Source organism: Dipodomys merriami, unplaced genomic scaffold, assembly GCF_024711535.1.
Source record: "Dipodomys merriami isolate MVZ:Mamm:240054 unplaced genomic scaffold, mDipMer1.0.p SCAF_38, whole genome shotgun sequence".
Taxonomy (NCBI): Eukaryota; Metazoa; Chordata; class Mammalia; order Rodentia; family Heteromyidae; genus Dipodomys; species Dipodomys merriami.
In genome coordinates, this window is record NW_027205381.1 from 8,804,110 (window position 1) to 8,815,292 (window position 11,183).

The following is an 11,183-nucleotide window of genomic DNA, read 5'->3' on the forward strand; positions in this document are numbered from 1 at the left end:
AAGCTATCTACCCCTGAGTAGATATCTTCAGCACCTAGGCCTGAATTCAAGTCCCAGAACCAGCACACACACACACACACACACACACACACACACACACACACACACACACATACACACACACACACACAATTACTGCCACGTGCAATCATAGCTACTTGGGAGGCTGAGATCTGAGGACTGTAGTTCAACCCAGCTTAGGCAGGAAATCTGTGAGACTCTTATCTCCAATTAACTACACAAAAGCCAAAGCCAAAAGTAGAGCTGTGACTCAAGTGAAGAAGGCCAACACACACACACACACACACACACACACACACACACACACACACACACACACACACACTCACATACACATATCATCATCATCATTATCATCATCATTTTCAAGATTACTAAAGTAAAATAATGGGGTTGGTAAATATTTTCTGTAAAAGACAAGATAGTAAACATGCCATTAGCACCACAAGCTGTGCAGTATTAACTCTGCCATATGTAAAGAAATGGGTGTGACTTCGTTGCCAGGAAACTTTACAAAACAGGAGATTTGCTGGATTTGGTCCACAGGCTTGTGTGCTGACTCTTGAGATAGGCAAATGCATGTTTGCCTTCCCTTTCATCCTTATTTTATCTGGCTGTTTCTCCTCTGAATGCCCAGTTTTCATTTATGTGTCTTCCCAGTGCCAGACACTGAATGCTCAGTAAATGTAGGGCAGGACTGAGACGCTAAGGCCCATGCATCTCCAAAGCTGGCTGCCTCTCTCCGTCTCTCCACCATAAATGAGACAGCTCATGGTCATGTGTGCAGAACATGCCAACCGAGACCCATGGTAGGGGGAAACAAGGCACAGAAGTGCTTGAAAGGCCTGGTCCACATGCCAAGCTATCAGGTAAGACAAAGCCACGTTACATGAGTTACTACTTCCCCACCCCTCCCAGCCATCTGTGGACATGCGTCCTCCAGATGGGCAGCAACACGGCATCGCTTCAGCAGGGAAGTCCCCCCATAGCACCCCTCAGTTACTTCTAGAAGACAGCCTTATGACATCAGTAAGGTGGTTGTTTCAAACCACGGCCAGTGCCAAGAATAAAGATTCCATTTGGGGAGAGCCAAAAGCCAAGCCACATCACCCAAGAGGCTCTCGTATCATAAGCCCCACATGAATTGCATTTGGTACTCTGAAAACTAAGATACAGAGCCTTGATTTTGTTTCTTATGTAACTAATGACTATTTCCCCATCTGTGTTATTTGCAGACTCAGCAAGCCCCTCAGGAGGGCTGGTTACAGCTTCTCTATGATGTGGCTCAAGACTATTCAGGGGCCTGTTTGGAAGCAGAGAGAGACACAGGGAGAGAAGGGGAACCTAGTAGAAATGGTTTCTACACTTTTCAGATCAAGGCAGATGGAGAGACACACAAAGAATCCTAGCCCATGCTTAGGTGAGTCCCTACTGCAGCTGAGGCCTGCATGCTTTAGAAAAAGAAAGCATGGGTTCTTCATGCAGAAACCAACAGAGGGAGCCCAGAGAGGAAGATATATGTGTGAGACTGCAGAATCCATAGGAATTTGCCAAGTAGAGACATAGACAGCTATGCTAAGGCACACGAGTATCCCCAAGCAAGATGTATGCAGGGAAAAGCAGTATATTATTAGCTTTTTCATGTGAAGAAGTGGTAGGGCAGCACCGGTGTGCAATCTGCAACCAAGTTCCAAACAACATTTTATGTCATGTGGATGATGAGTTTGGCTTTTACCCTTGAAGGGTTTGTCCCACAATACTTATTGAGCATTTACTACATGTTAGTAATGTTCCAGGCTAAGGGAACACAGTAGTAAATACAATGTCTGCTCTCGTAGGTCTTAATTCCTGGTTGGAAAGAGAGCATCAGTGAGCCCAACTGTGTATGTCACAGGTGAGTGGTGTTAAGGAAAATGATAAGGTAAAAGAATAAATACATGGTCAAATACCAGCTAGGCAGCCACTTAGCTGGATAAAAAGAATAATTTATATTGATATTTGGGGAAAAAACATTCCAGATAGAAAGAATCAAGTATTTTGAAAACCCTGAGTAGGCAGTATGTTTGATGGTTCCCGGAAGAGCAAGAACTCAGTGTCACTGGAGCCAGGTGGGAACAGTTTGGGGAGAATCAATGACAGATAATGGCAAAAAAAGAAACAGCAGCCACTGGCGGCAGAAGGCTATGTCAGTTCTGACCTGGGGCCATTGCTGCATTCTGGCCATCTCACCTTGGAGTCTGGATCGCTACAAGAACCACAGGGTGCCCCTTAGGGAGTTCTGGGAAAAACATTGCCATCCATCTCTTCCAAGAAGGCTCCAAAGCTCTTATTTGTCACCATCCCATTGGACAACAGAGAGCGTTGGCTCTCCTGAAAAACCAACAGAACAATCACAGCTCCTGATTCCAGACACCCATCAGGACTAGCACAGTCACCCCACATGGAAAGGGGTACTGAGCTATGTTCCAGGGTTTATGTGTACAAGTGCCTGAGACCCAATGCTGCCCCACAGCCAAACCCCCGCCCCTGGGGGTTGCCAGGTGTTCTGATTCCTCCCTTCTTACATGAGCTTTATACTCAAGCACTGAGTGGACTAGACAGCTCTATGGTGATGAAGTGTGTATAAACACATTCCGTGTAAGGATTTCTTTTCATTGAATGAAGGGAAACTATGAATTGGACTAGTCCACCTATTCATGCAGCAGTGCTACTCAGAGCACAGGCATCGGTAATAAGCGTAAGATTTGAGGAAGTACCTGAACTCCTTCCAGTCTCTGCATTTTTTTCTCCTCAGGTGTTGAGAACTCAGCCATGTTACCTGAAGACAAAGAAAAGAACTGAATGGAGTGAGTTATCTGGACCTCGTAACTCTTGCTCTCCTCTCCCATTGCTCAGCCTCAAGACTGTGAGAAATCCTCACAAGCAAAATCATTCCAACAAAAGACAAATTTGCACACCTTTTTTCTGCCAGTCCTGGGGCTTGAACTCGGGGCCTAGGCTTTGTCCCTGAGCCCCTCTGTGCTCAAGGCTAGTGCTCTAGCCACAGCGCCACTTCTGGCTCTTTCTGTTTATGTGGTAGTGAGAAATCAAACCCAGGGCTTTGTGCATGCTAGGCAAGCACTCTTCCACTAAGCCATATTCCCAGCCCCTGCATACGTATTGAAACGAAATACCTAAGCTAGAATCTTAGATGTATATATTTTAATCCCTTATTTTATAAATTTAAAATAGATGCCAAAGAGAAGTTAAGCTAGCTCTAAGTCATAGAGCTAGAAGATCTAGTTTGTGCCAGAACAAGAAGCAAAGGCAGGAGGAAATCTTAGACTCTTCACATGTTGAAGCGTAAAAGATGGCTGAGACAGAGGGCATGCTCGGCCGCTCACCAGGCATCTCTTGATACGGAATCAGCTATGACCACAGTCTAATAGGCAGCACTAGGCCGCAGAAACTCCACTGCGCCTGGCTACAACATGAAACTAATTAGGGCGCCTGAACCACACTTCCTACAGTCACCAAGATCTTGACTGATCATCAAATAGCCATGTATGTATCCTAAAGAGAAATACCCTTGCTACAGGGGGAAACATTCAGGAAACATACAGTTCCTTTTCTACCTTATCTTCTGGGAGGGCTGAGTGGGGAGACACACACCATGGCTCACTAACTGCGAGCACTTCCCTCCTCCAGGTCTGATGCTCTCTCTCTATAAAATGAGGAGTGGAGAGTGGCCCCTTCCTCATACTCAGCTCACTCCGCCCCCAGCACGGAGACACGCACTGCCCAAGCCAAGGTCTGTGGTTCTCCTTTACCAGATGCCATGTAACTAACTACTAGACCACAGTAAAGTCTCACAAAGTTTACAAACCAGCCAAGAGTCAGTCAGAGTTTGTTTGGCTGTATGTGTGCTTTGCTGTACAGGGAATTAGATGCATTTAGGAAGGGTGTGTGCCTCCAACTCCGGCACCTCTCACCACTCCCTGGACACACACTATCTTCCTTCGAACTCGCCACTTACACCATAAAGGCATCTGAGGTTAGTGAGACCTGGTGATACATGCTTGCCCTAGCATTGGGGAGGAAAAGGCAAGGAGATCGTGAGTTCAAGGACAGCAACCCGGACTTCATAGCCAGCTCCAAACTACTCTGGAGTATAGCAAGCTAAATGTCTCCAAAAATGGGCTTTCTTGGTTGTTGTTGGTGGTGGTGGTGGTGGTGGTGGTGTGTGTCTGTGTCTGTCCATGTAGGGGTGTGTGTGTATGTGTGTGTGTGTGTGTGTGTGTGTGTGTGTGTGTGTGTGTGTGTGTGTGTGTATGTGCACTCACACACACACACAATGGGTCTTGGGGCTTTAGCTCAGGGCTTGGGCAGTTTCCCTGATTTTTTATGCTAAAGGCTAGTGTTCTACTACTTGAGCCACAGCTCCACTTATTTCTCTTTTTTTAGGGGTAGGGGGTAGGGGCATAATTGGAGATAAGAGTCTCATAGGCTAGCTTCCAACCTGGATCCTCAGATCTCAAGCCTCCTAGGTAACTAAGACTATAGATGTTAGCCACCAGCTAAAAATATATTTTTTTAATTTAAAAATTAAGAGTTAATTGCTTTCATTAAAATTCAGAATACATCTGAGTAGCAGGCAGTTATCTTTCGTATCAATCAGTCTTCAGGACAGGTCAAGGTCACCTTTGTAGGAACTGGGGATTTCCTACTTACTTGCATCAGCAAATATCTTTACCAACCTTCTCACCAGGTGATTTGTTTTCATGAAGTTGAGTTCTTTGTTCCTGTGGACCTGTCATGCAAGTGGTCTTGCTCTGTCTCACACTGGTAGAAGATTTTGTGCTGAGCATTGGGATGAGAGCTGCTGGTTCACAGAGTTCAGAGCTCAGCAAAGCAAGAAGAATGTCAGGCTCCATACTGGCAGAAATAAAAAGGAAAAAGGAGTGAGTGGATTTGTTTACCTGGTAAGGCCACTGAAAGCTACAAAGAGGAGGCAAATCCATTTCTTAGCACTGCTATAATACATGATCCCACATATGATAGCTTTAAACACAGAAATGTATTTTTTTTAATTTTTGGGTCCGGTTGTGGGGCCTGAACTCTGGGCCTGGGTGCTGTCCCTCAGCTCTTCAGCTCAAGGCTAGCAGTCTACCGCTTGAGCCACAGGGCCACTTCTAGCTTTTTTCTTTTTGCTTATGTGGTGCTGAGGAATCAAACCCAGGGCCTCAGGCATGCAAGGCAAGCGCTCTACCACTGAGCCACCTTCCCAGCCCCAGAAATGTATTATCTTACAACTCTTGAAAGCCAACATCAAGGAGTCAGCAAGGAACCTGCTCTTCTGCAAGCCCTACAGCAGATCTGTTCCTCATCTCTCATAGCATCTGGTGGTGTTCCTCATTTGCGGCCCCATCACTTGATGCTCTGCTTCTTTCTTTTCTGGTGTTCTATCCATCACAATCCCTCAGACTTTATCATAGAGTTGTGTTCAGGGTCCATCCAGATAATCTGACACAAGCAATCAAGCAATTCCTGTTGAGATTTTTAACAGAATCCTCTCTTTTGCATGTAATGTAATATTCATAGGCTCCAGGGATCTGGTGACAAATACATCTTGGGAAAGGACATGTTTCCATTCCAGCACAGGAGCTGGCATTTGAGGTGGCCTCTGAAGGGTGAACAGGACCTTGCCTCGTGGCTAGGACGAAGGGCACATTCAAGGCCCAAGGGCAGGAAGTCCCGCTCTTGTGGGAGCCCTGCTACTCTTGTGGGAAGCTGTGTGTCAGATGATCTTGATGAAGGAGGGAAGTCAGGCTTTGAGACCATTGCATGAGGTGTGCATGCATCACATGTAGAGCCTGAGTTGTATGCTAAAGAATCATTTGTTAAGCACTTGAAGAGATTAAACACATATATTAAAGAGATTCAATAAAACTTTGACCCACAAAAGCTAGCATTCCCTTCATTACAAGAACATGCTCTTTCCCATGGAACTTGTTGGCAGCACACAAGTGCTGAGAGGCATGGAGGGGCCACTGTGTCCACAGATGTGACGTCTCTGGGACTGGAACCCCCAGCCAGCCCCAGTGTAAAAGGTTTGGCTCCTGGGCTGTGTGTCATCTCTCTTCTCAAGGGCAGCTTCATGGCATTGCTTACCTTTCTTTGAAAGTGTGGGTGGGGGGATCCACCTCCCGGAGGCTCCCGCCAGCAGCGAGGAGGGCAGTGTGTGAGACACAGAAAAACAAAAGCTGATAGAAGGTTTAAGGTAAGCCTCTGCAGCAGACACAAAGCACCAACCGGTGCCTGGCTTAGCATCAACTTTCTTAGTCAAGTATTTGTATAACTCAGCAGTTTGAGAACTTCAAATTCTTCGTTAAAATCAAGATCCTAAATTCTCCAAATGGTCTCTAAAAACTGTATTAGTCACATGGCTGTTTGATGATCAAAATAACAATCATGGCAGGGTGCCAGTGGTTCACACCAGTAATCCTAACTACTCAGGTGCCTGAGATCTGAGGATCGCAGTTCAAAGCCAGCCAGAGCAGAAAAGTCCATGAGACTCTTATCTCCAACAAACTACTCAGAAAAAGCTGAAGTGGCTCAAGTGGTAGACTGCTAGCCCTGAGCACAAAGAGGCTCAGAGACAGTGCCCAGGCCCTGAGTTCAAGTTCCAAGACTAGAAATAAATAAAATAATAATTAATGATAATAATAGTGATAGACACTCACATTTACTGAATTGTTGTCCCAGGACTTGTGCTAAACATTTTATCTGTATGATCTCATTTAACCCTGTAAAGCAGGTAGCATTGTAATATTACCTTATAGATAAGGAAGATCAAAGGTTCAGCCACTTGTCCCTCAAACAGTCAACAAATCTGTTTTGGACTTGAGCCTGATTCCAACATTGATTTTTTATTTTTTTTATTTTTGGCCAGTCATGGGGCTTGAACTCTGGGCTTGGGCGCTGTCCCTGCGCTCTTCAGCTCAAGGAGAGCACCCTACCTCTTGAGCCACAGTGCCACTTCTGGTTTTCTAGTGGTTTATTGGAGATAAGAGTCTCACAGACTTTCCTGCCCTGGCTGGCTTTGAACCGTGATCCTCAGATCTCAGCCTCCTGAGTAGCTAGGATTACAGGCGTGAGCCACCACACCCGGCTCAACATTGATTTTTTTTAATTGCTGAACTGAATTTAATAACATGCCATAAGCCCCTAGAGTAGACATAATCATTATGTAAAATACATAAATGAATACTATCTTCTTTTGAAAACATAAAATAAGCCAGGCAGATGAAAATAGTCTCATTTTCGTTAAATAAATAAAACTTTACAAAAACAAAGTTTTCCTTTCTATATCACTTGAAGAAGAGAAATTATCATTTAAAACAATATTCACATTTATTACATTTTTTAAAGTACAATAAAATGTTTTACTGTCATCAGCTTCCAGATTTATTTTGCTGCCAAATTTTGCATAACTGAACTTTCAGATCTGCTAACAACAACTACAGTACCACTTAGTATACTTTTTTTTTTCTTTTTCAGTTGGTCATGGGGCTTGAACCCAGGGCTTGGGTGCTGTCCTTGAGCTCTTTTATTCAAGGCTATCTCTCTACCACTTTGAGCCACAGCTCTACTTCCAGTTTTCTGGTAGTTAATTGGAGATGAGTCTCACAGACTTTTCTGCCCAGCCTGGCTTTCTATCCTCAGATCTCAGTCTCTTGAGTAGCTAGGATTATAGAAATCAGCCACCATCTCCCAGCTCCACTCTGGATTTTAATGCACCAATTTCTTCTTGCAAGTTTTTCTTTGCTTCTTCAACATTTCTTGAGTTTCCTCTTGAGAATGACTAATAAAAATATCTCCAACTAACTAGGATATCATTAAGCACACACGACGTCATTACATGCATCTTCTAAATTTTGGAGCCGTTTGTTTTTCAATTCTATTTCTTCTGTTAGCCCTGGGATTCTACTCACAGTTCACACAAATTAGTTTATCTTTGGTTGATCTTCAAACATAATGTTGACAGCTTTTGTAGCTGTGTTCTTCATGGTAGCCACCATCTCAGGACTGGACTAGGGGCAAAGCAAGGAGGCCATTGTAAACATTTCTCCAGGAGGCCTTCCTCGGCCAATGTTGGCCTACAGTCCCCAAAAATGTGCAACACTTACCTCCACACTCTTCCCTACTCCAACATTGATATTCATGGCCAACCATGGGTCTCAAGGTTTATTACTGACCCTGAGCTCCCGGATTCTGATAGATATGGTTCATTTACCAAAAACTATGAGGGCATGTAGTCAAATCAATGTGGAATACACCAGATTGAAACAAAGTTTGATAGATTGCTATATTATAGCACTTTCAGACTCACCATAAACCCCATTTTGATTGCTAACTTTTAGGAAGAGAATAACAAATACATGATTTCCAAGTCTTATTTTACCACAAAATGTTGTGATCAGGTAGATCCTGTCAAGTCTCACCCAGGAAAGTCCAACAGTGTCCAGACCACCAGAGAAAGAACCTTGGGATAAAGTAGACTAAAAGCATTCATGTATGGTTTTCTGTTTGCTTTTGGTGTGTATGTCTGTGTATGTTGTGTGCATGTACACGTGTGTGCACCAGTACTAGGACTTGAACTCAGGGTTTTTGTTCTTGCTTAGCTTTTTCACTCAAAGCTAATTCTACCACTTGAATCACACCTCCACTTCTGGCTTTTTGCTGGTAATTGGGGCTAAGAGACTCAGATTTGTCTGCCTGGGCTGGCTTTGAACTGTGAACCTCAGTTCTCAGCCCCCTGCCCCAAGTAGCTAGGTTTACAGGTATAAGCCACCAGTGCCCAGCCGCTACAAATACTTCCAACAACCTTGTGCAGAAGTTATAGAACTTTCCAAAATGTTATCTACTTCAAAAAGTTTAAACTAATTGATCTTGTATCACCAACAGCTTCTACAGCAATTATCCAGCAATTATCCCTTACTAGACATTTCTTCTGATCAGAAAAAAAAAAACAACAACAAAAACAAGGGACACAACTCAGCAAATAGATAAAGCCACATGGGCAAGTGTCAAGGTTTTAAAGACACCTCCACTGCCATGACCCAAAAATACCAAGTTGCTAGCAAATAGCAAATGCCAGGAATTGGTGTTTCCTGTGAGTAGACCCCAGCCATTTCAAGCTTTTACCCTCCAAAACCACTGGATAACGAAAGTGGTTTTAAGGCATACACTTGATGATAGCTTGTTACAACAGCCACAGAAAACTAATACACAGCTCCCTCTCCCACAAGCTCATTCCCTTGCACTGAAGCAACCAACCTCCTTCACCAAACAGGAAGCGGGAAAGGAGCTACTGAAACCACCGATGCTGCCAGCCCTGCCAGCCCAGCTGCTTCTTCATCTTCCACTGAGCTCTACCACAGACATAAAACTAGACACACAAGTAGCCAGGAATAGACAAGCCCCGCCTAGCACCTGCCGTTCCTGTCATATACCATCTTGCTAGCCAAACTCCTGCCCGGGCAACCAGGCTTAGGGAAGGGAACATTTCTTTAGATCTGGCATAAACTTTTATGAGCTTTTCCTCATTAAAATGCCTTCTTTGCAAAGTGATGCTTTTGAAGCAAGGGAGGAGAAAGAGTTTCTGACCCTGTACAAATTTTTGCTTGTGGTTTTTCCTTTGGTGAGTAAAAGAATTCACAAGCCACAAGCATTATGTGGCTAATAAAATAGGTGGAGGGTGACACGGTGTTACAGCCTGGGTGGGAAGGGGGGGGTTGCAGGGGGAAGGGTAATCTTAAATTATGTTTTGGCTCCACAAAAGGCTTTGGGAGGTAAGAAAAGCAGCACCAACATTTTAAATATGAGACTAACCATAAAGTGATTCATGATTAAATTCAATAAAAAGTGCTGGTTGAATTGGGTGCCAATGGTTCATGCCTTTAATTCTAGATACTCGGGAGGCTGGATCTGAGAATTAAGGTTCTAAGCCAGCCTAGGCAGACAAATTAGAGAGACTTCTATCCCCAAATAACCAGCAAAAAGTTAGATGTACAGCTATGGCTCAAGTGGCAGCGTTCCTCATATGAGAAAAAAAAAAGTTTACCATAAACCCTACTAGCAGAAAAACAAAAGAAAAAAAACTTCCTCTGTGTGTGTGGGTGTGAGAGAGAGAGAGAGACAGACAGAGAGAGAGAGAGAGAGAGACAGAGAGAGACAGAGAGAGAAACAGAGAGAGAGACAGAGAGAGAGACAGAGAGTCCTAGGGCTTGAACTCATGGCCCAGCACTGTCTCTGAACTTCTTTTGCTCAATACTAGTGCTCTACAACTTGAGCCACTGTGTCACTTCTAGCTTTTTCTGAGTAGTTTATTAGACATAAAAGTCTCATGGACTTTCCTGCCCAGGCAGGAAACCACAATCCTCAGATCTCTACCTCCTGACTAGCTAAGATTACAGGCCCCTTGGGTTAATCCTTCAGTTACTGAGCAATCATTTCCTGTGTTCCCACATGTGTAAAAGGAGTAACAAGGGCTCTGGGTTCTGAAGAAAGTGTTCAAGAGGAGAGGAGGTCTCAGCACAAGTCCATGCAGACCAAATCAGACACAAGGTACAACAAGGAGGTGGTAAGCTTCGCCGCAGTCTCTTATTCCAGACACCCCTCATGTACACCTCTTCACCCTCTAACAGGAAGCCTCACATTTTGTAAAACAGAGTTGACTGACATTTCTTTCACAATAATATTCCAGATACTTTATAATTCTTTCTTTCTACATCAAGATACAAATATAAGCCAGGTGCCAGTGACTCATGCTGGTAATTTTAGCTACTTAGGAGTCTGACATCTGAGGATTATGATTTGAGGCCAGCCTGAGCAGAAAAGCTGATGAGGCTCTTTTTTTCTTTTATTTTCTTTTTTGTCAGTAGTGGAGCTTGAACTCTGGGAGCCTGGGCAATGTCCCTTGGCTCTTCAGTTCAAGGATAGTGCTCTACCACTTGAGCCACAGCACCACTTCCAGTTTTCTAGTGGTTAATTGGAGATAGGAGTCTCATAGACTTTCCTGCCTGGGCTGGCTTTGAACAGTGATCCTCAAATCTCAGCCTCCTGAATAGCTAAGATTACAGGCTTGAGCCACTGGTGTCCGGCTCACTAGGCTCTTATCT

At 44.2% G+C, this 11,183-nt stretch overlaps 1 pseudogene; it reads right to left on the minus strand.

Moving 5' to 3' along the window:
• Positions 1-2,289: 2,289 nt before the first annotated feature.
• On the minus strand, positions 2,290-8,081 carry LOC138804976 (prefoldin subunit 4-like; annotated as a pseudogene).
• Positions 8,082-11,183: the final 3,102 nt, after the last annotated feature.